Here is a 17,707-nt window from a genome sequence, read left to right as displayed (position 1 = left end):
GTGGCCCTGCAATGTGTCACAGAACTGCAGTGTTGCAGAGTTATTAACTACAGCAGAGCGGTGATTTCCCAGGCAGGAAATAAATTGGCGCAAGCCTGCAGGCCAAATAGAATTTTTTCTCTTTTTTTTAAAGGAAAGGCCCACTGCGTATATTCAATCAATAATAAATGTGTTGTGGCCATGCAATGTGTCACAGAACTGCAGTGTTGCAGAGTTATTAACTACAGCAGAGCGGTGATTTCCCAGGCAGGAAATAAATTGGCGCAAGCCTGCAGGCCAAATAGAATTTTTTCCCTTTTTTTTAAAGGAAAGGCCCACTGCGTATATTCAATCAATAATAAATGTGTTGTGGCCCTGCAAATGTGTCACAGAACTGCAGTGTTGCAGAGTTATTAACTACAGCAGAGCGGTGATTTCCCAGGCAGGAAATAAATTGGCGCAAGCCTGCTGTTAAACTTAGCTGGCTGCGTATGATTTTTTTTACGTTCTCCACCCAGCACACACGTACCCAGAACGCTGAGGACTGTCAGAGGCAGGCCAAATAGAATTTTTTCCCTTTTTTTTAAAGGAAAGGCCCACTGACTATATTCAATCAATAATAAATGTGTTGTGGCCCTGCAAATGTGTCACAGAACTGCAGTGTTGCAGAGTTATTAACTACAGCAGAGCGGTGATTTCCCAGGCAGGAAATAAATTGGCGCAAGCCTGCAGGCCAAATAGAATTTTTGCCCTTTTTGTTTAAAGGAAAGGCCCACTGCGTATATTCAATCAATAATAAATGTGTTGTGGCCCTGCAAATGTGTCACAGAACTGCAGTGTTGCAGAGTTATTAACTACAGCAGAGCGGTGATTTCCCAGGCAGGAAATAAATTGGCGCAAGCCTGCTGTTAAACTTAGCTGGCTGCGTAGGATTTTTTTTACGTTCTCCACCCAGCACACACGTACCCAGAACGCTGAGGACAGTCAGAGGCAGGCCAAATAGAATTTTTTCCCTTTTTTTTAAAGGAAAGGCCCACTGACTATATTCAATCAATAATAAATGTGTTGTGGCCCTGCAATGTGTCACAGAACTGCAGTGTTGCAGAGTTATTAACTATAGCAGAGCGGTGGTTTCCCAGGCAGGAAATAAATTGGCGCAAGCCTGCAGGCCAAATAGAATTTTTTCCCTTTTATTTAAAGGAAAGGCCCACTGCGTATATTCAATCAATAATAAATGTGTTGTGGCCCTGCAAATGTGTCACAGAACTGCAGTGTTGCAGAGTTATTAACTACAGCAGAGCGGTGATTTCCCAGGCAGGAAATAAATTGGCGCAAGCCTGCAGGGCAAATAGAATTTTTTCCCTTTTTTTTAAAGGAAAGGCCCACTGCGTATATTCAATCAATAATAAATGTGTTGTGGCCCTGCAATGTGTCACAGAACTGCAGTGTTGCAGAGTTATTAACTACAGCAGAGCGGTGATTTCCCAGGCAGGAAATAAATTGGCGCAAGCCTGCAGGCCAAATAGAATTTTTTCCCTTTTTTTAAAGGAAAGGCCCACTGCGTATATTCAATCAATAATAAATGTGTTGTGGCCCTGTAAATGTGTCACAGAACTGCAGTGTTGCAGAGTTATTAACTACAGCAGAGCGGTGATTTCCCAGGCAGGAAATAAATTGGCGCAAGCCTGCAGGCCAAGTAGAATTTTTTCCCTTTTTTTTAAAGGAAAGGCCCACTGCGTATATTCAATCAATAATAAATGTGTTGTGGTCCTGCAAATGTGTCACAGAACTGCAGTGTTGCAGAGTTATTAACTACAGCAGAGCGGTGATTTCCCAGGCAGGAAATAAATTGGCGCAAGCCTGCAGGCCAAATAGAATTTTTTCCCTTTTTTTAAAGGAAAGGCCCACTGCGTATATTCAATCAATAATAAATGTGTTGTGGCCCTGTAAATGTGTCACAGAACTGCAGTGTTGCAGAGTTATTAACTACAGCAGAGCGGTGATTTCCCAGGCAGGAAATAAATTGGCGCAAGCCTGCAGGCCAAGTAGAATTTTTTCCCTTTTTTTTAAAGGAAAGGCCCACTGCGTATATTCAATCAATAATAAATGTGTTGTGGCCCTGCAAATGTGTCACAGAACTGCAGTGTTGCAGAGTTATTAACTACAGCAGAGCGGTGATTTCCCAGGCAGGAAATAAATTGGCGCAAGCCTGCTGTTAAACTTAGCTGGCTGCGTATGATTTTTTTTACGTTCTCCACCCAGCACACACATACCCAGAACGCTGAGGACTATCAGAGGCAGGCCAAATAGAATTTTTTCCCTTTTTTTTAAAGGAAAGGCCCACTGACTATATTCAATCAATAATAAATGTGTTGTGGCCCTGCAATGTGTCACAGAACTGCAGTGTTGCAGAGTTATTAACTACAGCAGAGCGATGATTTCCCAGGCAGGAAATAAATTGGCGCAAGCCTGCAGGCCAAATACAATTTTTGCCCTTTTTTTTTTAAAGGAAAGGCCCACTGCGTATATTCAATCAATAATAAATGTGTTGTGGTCCTGCAAATGTGTCACAGAACTGCAGTGTTGCAGAGTTATTAACTACAGCAGAGCGGTGATTTCCCAGGCAGGAAATAAATTGGCGCAAGCCTGCTGTTAAGCTTAGCTGGCTGCGTATGATTTTTTTTTACGTTCTCCACCCAGCACACACGTACCCAGAACGCTGAGGACTGTCAGAGGCAGGCCAAAAAGAATTTTTTCCCTTTTTTTTTTAAAGGAAAGGCCCACTGACTATATTCAATCAATAGTAAATGTGTTGTGGTCCTGCAATGTGTCACAGAACTGCAGTGTTGCAGAGTTATTAACTACAGCAGAGCGGTGATTTCCCAGGCAGGAAATAAATTGGCGCAAGCCTGCAGGCCAAATAGAATTTTTGCCCTTTTTTTTAAAGGAAAGGCCCACTGCGTATATTCAATCAATAATAAATGTGTTGTGGCCCTGCAATGTGTCACAGAACTGCAGTGTTGCAGAGTTATTAACTACAGCAGAGCGGTGATTTCCCAGGCAGGAAATAAATTGGCGCAAGCCTGCAGGCCAAATGGAATTTTTTCCCTTTTTTTTAAAGGAAAGGCCCACTGCGTATATTCAATCAATAATAAATGTGTTGTGGCCCTGCAAATGTGTCACAGAACTGCAGTGTTGCAGAGTTATTAACTACAGCAGAGCGGTGATTTCCCAGGCAGGAAATAAATTGGCGCAAGCCTGTTGTTAAACTTAGCTGGCTGCGTATGATTTTTTTTACGTTCTCCACCCAGCACACACGTACCCAGAACGCTGAGGACTGTCAGAGGCAGGCCAAATAGAATTTTTTCCCTTTTTTTTTAAAGGAAAGGCCCACTGACTATATTCAATCAATAATAAATGTGTTGTGGCCCTGCAAATGTGTCACAGAACTGCAGTGTTGCAGAGTTATTAACTACAGCAGAGCGGTGATTTCCCAGGCAGGAAATAAATTGGCGCAAGCCTGCAGGCCAAATAGAATTTTTGGCCTTTTTTTTAAAGGAAAGGCCCACTGACTATATTCAATCAATAATAAATGTGTTGTGGCCCTGCAATGTGTCACAGAACTGCAGTGTTGCAGAGTTATTAACTGTAGCAGAGCCGTGGTTTCCCAGGCAGGAAATAAATTGGCGCAAGCCTGCAGGCCAAATAGAATTTTTTCCCTTTTATTTAAAGGAAAGGCCCACTGCGTATATTCAATCAATAATAAATGTGTTGTGGCCCTGCAAATGTGTCACAGAACTGCAGTGTTGCAGAGTTATTAACTACAGCAGAGCGGTGATTTCCCAGGCAGGAAATAAATTGGCGCAAGCCTGCAGGGCAATTAGAATTTTTTCCCTTTTTTTTAAAGGAAAGGCCCACTGCGTATATTCAATCAATAATAAATGTGTTGTGGCCCTGCAATGTGTCACAGAACTGCAGTGTTGCAGAGTTATTAACTACAGCAGAGCGGTGATTTCCCAGGCAGGAAATAAATTGGCGCAAGCCTGCAGGCCAAATAGAATTTTTTCCCTTTTTTTTAAAGGAAAGGCCCACTGCGTATATTCAATCAATAATAAATGTGTTGTGGCCCTGCAAATGTGTCACAGAACTGCAGTGTTGCAGAGTTATTAACTACAGCAGAGCGGTGATTTCCCAGGCAGGAAATAAATTGGTGCAAGCCTGCTGTTAAACTTAGCTGGCTGCGTATGATTTTTTTTACGTTCTCCACCCAGCACACACGTACCCAGAACGCTGAGGACTGTCAGAGGCAGGCCAAATAGAATTTTTTCCCTTTTTTTTAAAGGAAAGGCCCACTGACTATATTCAATCAATAATAAATGTGTTGTGGCCCTGCAAATGTGTCACAGAACTGCAGTGTTGCAGAGTTATTAACTACAGCAGAGCGGTGATTTCCCAGGCAGGAAATAAATTGGCGCAAGCCTGCAGGCCAAATAGAATTTTTGCCCTTTTTGTTTAAAGGAAAGGCCCACTGCGTATATTCAATCAATAATAAATGTGTTGTGGCCCTGCAAATGTGTCACAGAACTGCAGTGTTGCAGAGTTATTAACTACAGCAGAGCGGTGATTTCCCAGGCAGGAAATAAATTGGCGCAAGCCTGCTGTTAAACTTAGCTGGCTGCGTATGATTTTTTTTACGTTCTCCACCCAGCACACACGTACCCAGAACGCTGAGTACTGTCAGAGGCAGGCCAAATAGAATTTTTTCCCTTTTTTTTAAAGGAAAGGCCCACTGACTATATTCAATCAATAATAAATGTGTTGTGGCCCTGCAATGTGTCACAGAACTGCAGTGTTGCAGAGTTATTAACTATAGCAGAGCGGTGGTTTCCCAGGCAGGAAATAAATTGGCGCAAGCCTGCAGGCCAAATAGAATTTTTTCCCTTTTATTTAAAGGAAAGGCCCACTGCGTATATTCAATCAATAATAAATGTGTTGTGGCCCTGCAATGTGTCACAGAACTGCAGTGTTGCAGAGTTATTAACTACAGCAGAGCGGTGATTTCCCAGGCAGGAAATAAATTGGCGCAAGCCTTCAGGCCAAATAGAATTTTTTCCCTTTTTTTAAAGGAAAGGCCCACTGCGTATATTCAATCAATAATAAATGTGTTGTGGCCCTGTAAATGTGTCACAGAACTGCAGTGTTGCAGAGTTATTAACTACAGCAGAGCGGTGATTTCCCAGGCAGGAAATAAATTGGCGCAAGCCTGCAGGCCAAATAGAATTTTTTCCCTTTTTTTTTAAAGGAAAGGCCCACTGCGTATATTCAATCAATAATAAATGTGTTGTGGCCCTGCAAATGTGTCACAGAACTGCAGTGTTGCAGAGTTATTAACTACAGCAGAGCGGTGATTTCCCAGGCAGGAAATAAATTGGCGCAAGCCTGCTGTTAAACTTAGCTGGCTGCGTATGATTTTTTTTACGTTCTCCACCCAGCACACACGTACCCAGAACGCTGAGGACTATCAGAGGCAGGCCAAATAGAATTTTTTCCCTTTTTTTTAAAGGAAAGGCCCACTGAATATATTCAATCAATAATAAATGTGTTGTGGCCCTGCAATGTGTCACAGAACTGCAGTGTTGCAGAGTTATTAACTACAGCAGAGCGATGATTTCCCAGGCAGGAAATAAATTGGCGCAAGCCTGCAGGCCAAATAGAATTTTTGCCCTTTTTTTTTTAAAGGAAAGGCCCACTGCGTATATTCAATCAATAATAAATGTGTTGTGGTCCTGCAAATGTGTCACAGAACTGCAGTGTTGCAGAGTTATTAACTACAGCAGAGCGGTGATTTCCCAGGCAGGAAATAAATTGGCGCAAGCCTGCTGTTAAGCTTAGCTGGCTGCGTATGATTTTTTTTTACGTTCTCCACCCAGCACACACGTACCCAGAACGCTGAGGACTGTCAGAGGCAGGCCAAAAAGAATTTTTTCCCTTTTTTTTTAAAGGAAAGGCCCACTGACTATATTCAATCAATAGTAAATGTGTTGTGGTCCTGCAATGTGTCACAGAACTGCAGTGTTGCAGAGTTATTAACTACAGCAGAGCGGTGATTTCCCAGGCAGGAAATAAATTGGCGCAAGCCTGCAGGCCAAATAGAATTTTTTCCCTTTTTTTTAAAGGAAAGGCCCACTGCGTATATTCAATCAATAATAAATGTGTTGTGGCCCTGCAAATGTGTCACAGAACTGCAGTGTTGCAGAGTTATTAACTACAGCAGAGCGGTGATTTCCCAGGCAGGAAATAAATTGGCGCAAGCCTGCTGTTAAACTTAGCTGGCTGCGTATGATTTTTTTTACGTTCTCCACCCAGCACACACGTACCCAGAACGCTGAGGACTGTCAGAGGCAGGCCAAATAGAATTTTTTCCCTTTTTTTTAAAGGAAAGGCCCACTGACTATATTCAATCAATAATAAATGTGTTGTGGCCCTGCAATGTGTCACAGAACTGCAGTGTTGCAGAGTTATTAACTATAGCAGAGCGGTGGTTTCCCAGGCAGGAAATAAATTGGCGCAAGCCTGCAGGCCAAATAGAATTTTTTCCCTTTTATTTAAAGGAAAGGCCCACTGCGTATATTCAATCAATAATAAATGTGTTGTGGCCCTGCAAATGTGTCACAGAACTGCAGTGTTGCAGAGTTATTAACTACAGCAGAGCGGTGATTTCCCAGGCAGGAAATAAATTGGCGCAAGCCTGCAGGGCAAATAGAATTTTTTCCCTTTTTTTTAAAGGAAAGGCCCACTGCGTATATTCAATCAATAATAAATTTGTTGTGGCCCTGCAATGTGTCACAGAACTGCAGTGTTGCAGAGTTATTAACTACAGCAGAGCGGTGATTTCCCAGGCAGGAAATAAATTGGCGCAAGCCTGCAGGCCAAGTAGAATTTTTTCCCTTTTTTTAAAGGAAAGGCCCACTGCGTATATTCAATCAATAATAAATGTGTTGTGGCCCTGTAAATGTGTCACAGAACTGCAGTGTTGCAGAGTTATTAACTACAGCAGAGCGGTGATTTCCCAGGCAGGAAATAAATTGGCACAAGCCTGCAGGCCAAGTAGAATTTTTTCCCTTTTTTTTAAAGGAAAGGCCCACTGCGTATATTCAATCAATAATAAATGTGTTGTGGCCCTGCAAATGTGTCACAGAACTGCAGTGTTGCAGAGTTATTAACTACAGCAGAGCGGTGATTTCCCAGGCAGGAAATAAATTGGCGCAAGCCTGCTGTTAAACTTAGCTGGCTGCGTATGATTTTTTTTACATTCTCCACCCAGCACACACGTACCCAGAACGCTGAGGACTATCAGAGGCAGGCCAAATAGAATTTTTTCCCTTTTTTTTAAAGGAAAGGCCCACTGACTATATTCAATCAATAATAAATGTGTTGTGGCCCTGCAATTTGTCACAGAACTGCAGTGTTGCAGAGTTATTAACTACAGCAGAGCGATGATTTCCCAGGCAGGAAATAAATTGGCGCAAGCCTGCAGGCCAAATACAATTTTTGCCCTTTTTTTTTTAAAGGAAAGGCCCACTGCGTATATTCAATCAATAATAAATGTGTTGTGGTCCTGCAAATGTGTCACAGAACTGCAGTGTTGCAGAGTTATTAACTACAGCAGAGCGGTGATTTCCCAGGCAGGAAATAAATTGGCGCAAGCCTGCTGTTAAGCTTAGCTGGCTGCGTATGATTTTTTTTTACGTTCTCCACCCAGCACACACGTACCCAGAACGCTGAGGACTGTCAGAGGCAGGCCAAAAAGAATTTTTTCCCTTTTTTTTTTAAAGGAAAGGCCCACTGACTATATTCAATCAATAGTAAATGTGTTGTGGTCCTGCAATGTGTCACAGAACTGCAGTGTTGCAGAGTTATTAACTACAGCAGAGCGGTGATTTCCCAGGCAGGAAATAAATTGGCGCAAGCCTGCAGGCCAAATAGAATTTTTTCCCTTTTTTTTAAAGGAAATGCCCACTGCGTATATTCAATCAATAATAAATGTGTTGTGGCCCTGCAATGTGTCACAGAACTGCAGTGTTGCAGAGTTATTAACTACAGCAGAGCGGTGATTTCCCAGGCAGGAAATAAATTGGCGCAAGCCTGCAGGCCAAATAGAATTTTTTCCCTTTTTTTTAAAGGAAAGGCCCACTGCGTATATTCAATCAATAATAAATGTGTTGTGGCCCTGCAAATGTGTCACAGAACTGCAGTGTTGCAGAGTTATTAACTACAGCAGAGCGGTGATTTCCCAGGCAGGAAATAAATTGGCGCAAGCCTGTTGTTAAACTTAGCTGGCTGCGTATGATTTTTTTTACGTTCTCCACCCAGCACACACGTACCCAGAACGCTGAGGACTGTCAGAGGCAGGCCAAATAGAATTTTTTCCCTTTTTTTTTAAAGGAAAGGCCCACTGACTATATTCAATCAATAATAAATGTGTTGTGGCCCTGCAAATGTGTCACAGAACTGCAGTGTTGCAGAGTTATTAACTACAGCAGAGCGGTGATTTCCCAGGCAGGAAATAAATTGGCGCAAGCCTGCAGGCCAAATAGAATTTTTGCCCTTTTTTTTAAAGGAAAGGCCCACTGACTATATTCAATCAATAATAAATGTGTTGTGGCCCTGCAATGTGTCACAGAACTGCAGTGTTGCAGAGTTATTAACTGTAGCAGAGCCGTGGTTTCCCAGGCAGGAAATAAATTGGCGCAAGCCTGCAGGCCAAATAGAATTTTTTCCCTTTTATTTAAAGGAAAGGCCCACTGCGTATATTCAATCAATAATAAATGTGTTGTGGCCCTGCAAATGTGTCACAGAACTGCAGTGTTGCAGAGTTATTAACTACAGCAGAGCGGTGATTTCCCAGGCAGGAAATAAATTGGCGCAAGCCTGCAGGGCAATTAGAATTTTTTCCCTTTTTTTTAAAGGAAAGGCCCACTGCGTATATTCAATCAATAATAAATGTGTTGTGGCCCTGCAATGTGTCACAGAACTGCAGTGTTGCAGAGTTATTAACTACAGCAGAGCGGTGATTTCCCAGGCAGGAAATAAATTGGCGCAAGCCTGCAGGCCAAATAGAATTTTTTCCCTTTTTTTTTAAAGGAAAGGCCCACTGCGTATATTCAATCAATAATAAATGTGTTGTGGCCCTGCAAATGTGTCACAGAACTGCAGTGTTGCAGAGTTATTAACTACAGCAGAGCGGTGATTTCCCAGGCAGGAAATAAATTGGTGCAAGCCTGCTGTTAAACTTAGCTGGCTGCGTATGATTTTTTTTTACGTTCTCCACCCAGCACACACGTACCCAGAACGCTGAGGACTGTCAGAGGCAGGCCAAATAGAATTTTTTCCCTTTTTTTTAAAGGAAAGGCCCACTGACTATATTCAATCAATAATAAATGTGTTGTGGCCCTGCAAATGTGTCACAGAACTGCAGTGTTGCAGAGTTATTAACTACAGCAGAGCGGTGATTTCCCAGGCAGGAAATAAATTGGCGCAAGCCTGCAGGCCAAATAGAATTTTTGCCCTTTTTTTTAAAGGAAAGGCCCACTGCGTATATTCAATCAATAATAAATGTGTTGTGGCCCTGCAAATGTGTCACAGAACTGCAGTGTTGCAGAGTTATTAACTACAGCAGAGCGGTGATTTCCCAGGCAGGAAATAAATTGGCGCAAGCCTGCTGTTAAACTTAGCTGGCTGCGTATGATTTTTTTTACGTTCTCCACCCAGCACACACGTACCCAGAACGCTGAGTACTGTCAGAGGCAGGCCAAATAGAATTTTTTCCCTTTTTTTTAAAGGAAAGGCCCACTGACTATATTCAATCAATAATAAATGTGTTGTGGCCCTGCAATGTGTCACAGAACTGCAGTGTTGCAGAGTTATTAACTATAGCAGAGCGGTGGTTTCCCAGGCAGGAAATAAATTGGCGCAAGCCTGCAGGCCAAATAGAATTTTTTCCCTTTTATTTAAAGGAAAGGCCCACTGCGTATATTCAATCAATAATAAATGTGTTGTGGCCCTGCAAATGTGTCACAGAACTGCAGTGTTGCAGAGTTATTAACTACAGCAGAGCGGTGATTTCCCAGGCAGGAAATAAATTGGCGCAAGCCTGCAGGGCAAATAGAATTTTTTCCCTTTTTTTTAAAGGAAAGGCCCACTGACTATATTCAATCAATAATAAATGTGTTGTGGCCCTGCAAATGTGTCACAGAACTGCAGTGTTGCAGAGTTATTAACTACAGCAGAGCGGTGATTTCCCAGGCAGGAAATAAATTGGCGCAAGCCTGCAGGCCAAATAGAATTTTTGCCCTTTTTTTTAAAGGAAAGGCCCACTGCGTATATTCAATCAATAATAAATGTGTTGTGGCCCTGCAAATGTGTCACAGAACTGCAGTGTTGCAGAGTTATTAACTACAGCAGAGCGGTGATTTCCCAGGCAGGAAATAAATTGGCGCAAGCCTGCTGTTAAACTTAGCTGGCTGCGTATGATTTTTTTTACGTTCTCCACCCAGCACACACGTACCCAGAACGCTGAGTACTGTCAGAGGCAGGCCAAATAGAATTTTTTCCCTTTTTTTTAAAGGAAAGGCCCACTGACTATATTCAATCAATAATAAATGTGTTGTGGCCCTGCAATGTGTCACAGAACTGCAGTGTTGCAGAGTTATTAACTATAGCAGAGCGGTGGTTTCCCAGGCAGGAAATAAATTGGCGCAAGCCTGCAGGCCAAATAGAATTTTTTCCCTTTTATTTAAAGGAAAGGCCCACTGCGTATATTCAATCAATAATAAATGTGTTGTGGCCCTGCAAATGTGTCACAGAACTGCAGTGTTGCAGAGTTATTAACTACAGCAGAGCGGTGATTTCCCAGGCAGGAAATAAATTGGCGCAAGCCTGCAGGGCAAATAGAATTTTTTCCCTTTTTTTTAAAGGAAAGGCCCACTGCGTATATTTAATCAATAATAAATGTGTTGTGGCCCTGCAATGTGTCACAGAACTGCAGTGTTGCAGAGTTATTAACTACAGCAGAGCGGTGATTTCCCAGGCAGGAAATAAATTGGCGCAAGCCTGCAGGCCAAATAGAATTTTTTCCCTTTTTTTAAAGGAAAGGCCCACTGCGTATATTCAATCAATAATAAATGTGTTGTGGCCCTGTAAATGTGTCACAGAACTGCAGTGTTGCAGAGTTATTAACTACAGCAGAGCGGTGATTTCCCAGGCAGGAAATAAATTGGCGCAAGCCTGCAGGCCAAATAGAATTTTTTCCCTTTTTTTTTAAAGGAAAGGCCCACTGCGTATATTCAATCAATAATAAATGTGTTGTGGCCCTGCAAATGTGTCACAGAACTGCAGTGTTGCAGAGTTATTAACTACAGCAGAGCGGTGATTTCCCAGGCAGGAAATAAATTGGCGCAAGCCTGCTGTTAAACTTAGCTGGCTGCGTATGATTTTTTTTACGTTCTCCACCCAGCACACACGTACCCAGAACGCTGAGGACTATCAGAGGCAGGCCAAATAGAATTTTTTCCCTTTTTTTTAAAGGAAAGGCCCACTGACTATATTCAATCAATAATAAATGTGTTGTGGCCCTGCAATGTGTCACAGAACTGCAGTGTTGCAGAGTTATTAACTACAGCAGAGCGATGATTTCCCAGGCAGGAAATAAATTGGCGCAAGCCTGCAGGCCAAATAGAATTTTTGCCCTTTTTTTTTTAAAGGAAAGGCCCACTGCGTATATTCAATCAATAATAAATGTGTTGTGGTCCTGCAAATGTGTCACAGAACTGCAGTGTTGCAGAGTTATTAACTACAGCAGAGCGGTGATTTCCCAGGCAGGAAATAAATTGGCGCAAGCCTGCTGTTAAGCTTAGCTGGCTGCGTATGATTTTTTTTTACGTTCTCCACCCAGCACAGACGTACCCAGAACGCTGAGGACTGTCAGAGGCAGGCCAAAAAGAATTTTTTCCCTTTTTTTTTAAAGGAAAGGCCCACTGACTATATTCAATCAATAGTAAATGTGTTGTGGTCCTGCAATGTGTCACAGAACTGCAGTGTTGCAGAGTTATTAACTACAGCAGAGCGGTGATTTCCCAGGCAGGAAATAAATTGGCGCAAGCCTGCAGGCCAAATAGAATTTTTTCCCTTTTTTTTAAAGGAAAGGCCCACTGCGTATATTCAATCAATAATAAATGTGTTGTGGCCCTGCAATGTGTCACAGAACTGCAGTGTTGCAGAGTTATTAACTACAGCAGAGCGGTGATTTCCCAGGCAGGAAATAAATTGGCGCAAGCCTGCAGGGCAATTAGAATTTTTTCCCTTTTTTTTAAAGGAAAGGCCCACTGCGTATATTCAATCAATAATAAATGTCTTGTGGCCCTGCAATGTGTCACAGAACTGCAGTGTTGCAGAGTTATTAACTACAGCAGAGCGGTGATTTCCCAGGCAGGAAATAAATTGGCACAAGCCTGCAGGCCAAATAGAATTTTTTCCCTTTTTTTTAAAGGAAAGGCCCACTGCGTATATTCAATCAATAATAAATGTGTTGTGGCCCTGCAAATGTGTCACAGAACTGCAGTGTTGCAGAGTTATTAACTACAGCAGAGCGGTGATTTCCCAGGCAGGAAATAAATTGGCGCAAGCCTGCAGTTAAGCTTAGCTGGCTGCGTATGACTTTTTTTACGTTCTCCACCCAGCACACACGTACCCAGAACGCTGAGGACTGTCAGAGGTAGGCCAAATAGAATTTTTTCCCTTTTTTTTAAAGGAAAGGCCCACTGACTATATTCAATCAATATTAAATGTGTTGTGGCCCTGCAATGTGTCACAGAACTGCAGTGTTGCAGAGTTATTAACTACAGCAGAGCGGTGATTTCCCAGGCAGGAAATAAATTGGCGCAAGCCTGCAGGCCAAATAGAATTTTTTCCCTTTTTTTTAAAGGAAAGGCCCACTGCGTATATTCAATCAATAATAAATGTGTTGTGGCCCTGCAAATGTGTCACAGAACTGCAGTGTTGCAGAGTTATTAACTACAGCAGAGCGGTGATTTCCCAGGCAAGAAATAAATTGGCGCAAGCCTGCTGTTAAACTTAGCTGGCTGCGTATGATTTTTTTTACGTTCTCCACCCAGCACACACGTACCCAGAACGCTGAGGACTGTCAGAGGCAGGCCAAATAGAATTTTTTCCCTTTTTTTTAAAGGAAAGGCCCACTGACTATATTCAATCAATAATAAATGTGTTGTGGCCCTGCAATGTGTCACAGAACTGCAGTGTTGCAGAGTTATTAACTATAGCAGAGCGGTGGTTTCCCAGGCAGGAAATAAATTGGCGCAAGCCTGCAGGCCAAATAGAATTTTTTCCCTTTTATTTAAAGGAAAGGCCCACTGCGTATATTCAATCAATAATAAATGTGTTGTGGCCCTGCAAATGTGTCACAGAACTGCAGTGTTGCAGAGTTATTAACTACAGCAGAGCGGTGATTTCCCAGGCAGGAAATAAATTGGCGCAAGCCTGCAGGGCAAATAGAATTTTTTCCCTTTTTTTTAAAGGAAAGGCCCACTGCGTATATTCAATCAATAATAAATGTGTTGTGGCCCTGCAATGTGTCACAGAACTGCAGTGTTGCAGAGTTATTAACTACAGCAGAGCGGTGATTTCCCAGGCAGGAAATAAATTGGCGCAAGCCTGCAGGCCAAATAGAATTTTTTCCCTTTTTTTAAAGGAAAGGCCCACTGCGTATATTCAATCAATAATAAATGTGTTGTGGCCCTGCAATGTGTCACAGAACTGCAGTGTTGCAGAGTTATTAACTACAGCAGAGCGGTGATTTCCCAGGCAGGAAATAAATTGGCGCAAGCCTGCAGGCCAAATAGAATTTTTTCCCTTTTTTTTAAAGGAAAGGCCCACTGCGTATATTCAATCAATAATAAATGTGTTGTGGCCCTGCAAATGTGTCACAGAACTGCAGTGTTGCAGAGTTATTAACTACAGCAGAGCGGTGATTTCCCAGGCAGGAAATAAATTGGCGCAAGCCTGCTGTTAAACTTAGCTGGCTGCGTATGATTTTTTTTACGTTCTCCACCCAGCACACACATACACAGAACGCTGAGGACTATCAGAGGCAGGCCAAATAGAATTTTTTCCCTTTTTTTTTAAAGGAAAGGCCCACTGACTATATTCAATCAATAATAAATGTGTTGTGGCCCTGCAAATGTGTCACAGAACTGCAGTGTTGCAGAGTTATTAACTACAGCAGAGCGGTGATTTCCCAGGCAGGAAATAAATTGGCGCAAGCCTGCAGGCCAAATAGAATTTTTGCCCTTTTTTTTAAAGGAAAGGCCCACTGACTATATTCAATCAATAATAAATGTGTTGTGGCCCTGCAATGTGTCACAGAACTGCAGTGTTGCAGAGTTATTAACTGTAGCAGAGCCGTGGTTTCCCAGGCAGGAAATAAATTGGCGCAAGCCTGCAGGGCAAATAGAATTTTTTCCCTTTTATTTAAAGGAAAGGCCCACTGCGTATATTCAATCAATAATAAATGTGTTGTGGCCCTGCAAATGTGTCACAGAACTGCAGTGTTGCAGAGTTATTAACTACAGCAGAGCGGTGATTTCCCAGGCAGGAAATAAATTGGCGCAAGCCTGCAGGGCAATTAGAATTTTTTCCCTTTTTTTTAAAGGAAAGGCCCACTGCGTATATTCAATCAATAATAAATGTGTTGTGGCCCTGCAATGTGTCACAGAACTGCAGTGTTGCAGAGTTATTAACTACAGCAGAGCGGTGATTTCCTAGGCAGGAAATAAATTGGCGCAAGCCTGCAGGCCAAATAGAATTTTTTCCCTTTTTTTTAAAGGAAAGGCCCACTGCGTATATTCAATCAATAATAAATGTGTTGTGGCCCTGCAAATGTGTCACAGAACTGCAGTGTTGCAGAGTTATTAACTACAGCAGAGCGGTGATTTCCCAGGCAGGAAATAAATTGGTGCAAGCCTGCTGTTAAACTTAGCTGGCTGCGTATGATTTTTTTTACGTTCTCCACCCAGCACACACGTACCCAGAACGCTGAGGACTGTCAGAGGCAGGCCAAATAGAATTTTTTCCCTTTTTTTTAAAGGAAAGGCCCACTGACTATATTCAATCAATAATAAATGTGTTGTGGCCCTGCAAATGTGTCACAGAACTGCAGTGTTGCAGAGTTATTAACTACAGCAGAGCGGTGATTTCCCAGGCAGGAAATAAATTGGCGCAAGCCTGCAGGCCAAATAGAATTTTTGCCCTTTTGGTTTAAAGGAAAGGCCCACTGCGTATATTCAATCAATAATAAATGTGTTGTGGCCCTGCAAATGTGTCACAGAACTGCAGTGTTGCAGAGTTATTAACTACAGCAGAGCGGTGATTTCCCAGGCAGGAAATAAATTGGCGCAAGCCTGCTGTTAAACTTAGCTGGCTGCGTATGATTTTTTTTACGTTCTCCACCCAGCACACACGTACCCAGAACGCTGAGGACTGTCAGAGGCAGGCCAAATAGAATTTTTTCCCTTTTTTTTAAAGGAAAGGCCCACTGACTATATTCAATCAATAATAAATGTGTTGTGGCCCTGCAATGTGTCACAGAACTGCAGTGTTGCAGAGTTATTAACTATAGCAGAGCGGTTGTTTCCCAGGCAGGAAATAAATTGGCGCAAGCCTGCAGGCCAAATAGAATTTTTTCCCTTTTATTTAAAGGAAAGGCCCACTGCGTATATTCAATCAATAATAAATGTGTTGTGGCCCTGCAAATGTGTCACAGAACTGCAGTGTTGCAGAGTTATTAACTACAGCAGAGCGGTGATTTCCCAGGCAGGAAATAAATTGGCGCAAGCCTGCAGGCCAAATAGAATTTTTTCCCTTTTATTTAAAGGAAAGGCCCACTGCGTATATTCAATCAATAATAAATGTGTTGTGGCCCTGCAAATGTGTCACAGAACTGCAGTGTTGCAGAGTTATTAACTATAGCAGAGCGGTTGTTTCCCAGGCAGGAAATAAATTGGCGCAAGCCTGCAGGCCAAATAGAATTTTTTCCCTTTTATTTAAAGGAAAGGCCCACTGCGTATATTCAATCAATAATAAATGTGTTGTGGCCCTGCAAATGTGTCACAGAACTGCAGTGTTGCAGAGTTATTAACTACAGCAGAGCGGTGATTTCCCAGGCAGGAAATAAATTGGCGCAAGCCTGCAGGCCAAATAGAATTTTTGCCCTTTTTTTAAAGGAAAGGCCCACTGCGTATATTCAATCAATAATAAATGTGTTGTGGCCCTGTAAATGTGTCACAGAACTGCAGTGTTGCAGAGTTATTAACTACAGCAGAGCGGTGATTTCCCAGGCAGGAAATAAATTGGCGCAAGCCTGCAGGCCAAATAGAATTTTTTCCCTTTTTTTTAAAGGAAAGGCCCACTGCGTATATTCAATCAATAATAAATGTGTTGTGGCCCTGCAAATGTGTCACAGAACTGCAGTGTTGCAGAGTTATTAACTACAGCAGAGCGGTGATTTCCCAGGCAGGAAATAAATTGGCGCAAGCCTGCTGTTAAACTTAGCTGGCTGCGTATGATTTTTTTTACGTTCTCCACCCAGCACACACGTACCCAGAACGCTGAGGACTATCAGAGGCAGGCCAAATAGAATTTTTTCCCTTTTTTTTAAAGGAAAGGCCCACTGACTATATTCAATCAATAATAAATGTGTTGTGGCCCTGCAATGTGTCACAGAACTGCAGTGTTGCAGAGTTATTAACTACAGCAGAGCGATGATTTCCCAGGCAGGAAATAAATTGGCGCAAGCCTGCAGGCCAAATAGAATTTTTGCCTTTTTTTTTTTTAAAGGAAAGGCCCACTGCGTATATTCAATCAATAATAAATGTGTTGTGGTCCTGCAAATGTGTCACAGAACTGCAGTGTTGCAGAGTTATTAACTACAGCAGAGCGGTGATTTCCCAGGCAGGAAATAAATTGGCGCAAGCCTGCTGTTAAGCTTAGCTGGCTGCGTATGATTTTTTTTTACGTTCTCCACCCAGCACACACGTACCCAGAACGCTGAGGACTGTCAGAGGCAGGCCAAAAAGAATTTTTTCCCTTTTTTTTTAAAGGAAAGGCCCACTGACTATATTCAATCAATAGTAAATGTGTTGTGGTCCTGCAATGTGTCACAGAACTGCAGTGTTGCAGAGTTATTAACTACAGCAGAGCGGTGATTTCCCAGGCAGGAAATAAATTGGCGCAAGCCTGCAGGCCAAATAGAATTTTTTCCCTTTTTTTTAAAGGAAAGGCCCACTGCGTATATTCAATCAATAATAAATGTGTTGTGGCCCTGCAATGTGTCACAGAACTGCAGTGTTGCAGAGTTATTAACTACAGCAGAGCGGTGATTTCCCAGGCAGGAAATAAATTGGCGCAAGCCTGCAGGCCAAATAGAATTTTTGCCCTTTTTTTTAAAGGAAAGGCCCACTGCGTATATTCAATCAATAATAAATGTGTTGTGGCCCTGCAAATGTGTCACAGAACTGCAGTGTTGCAGAGTTATTAACTACAGCAGAGCGGTGATTTCCCAGGCAGGAAATAAATTGGCGCAAGCCTGCTGTTAAACTTAGCTGGCTGCGTATGATTTTTTTTACGTTCTCCACCCAGCACACACGTACCCAGAACG

Source organism: Eleutherodactylus coqui, chromosome 11 (assembly GCF_035609145.1).
Source record: "Eleutherodactylus coqui strain aEleCoq1 chromosome 11, aEleCoq1.hap1, whole genome shotgun sequence".
In the NCBI taxonomy this organism is placed as follows: domain Eukaryota; kingdom Metazoa; phylum Chordata; class Amphibia; order Anura; family Eleutherodactylidae; genus Eleutherodactylus; species Eleutherodactylus coqui.
This window is presented reverse-complemented; position numbering follows the sequence as displayed.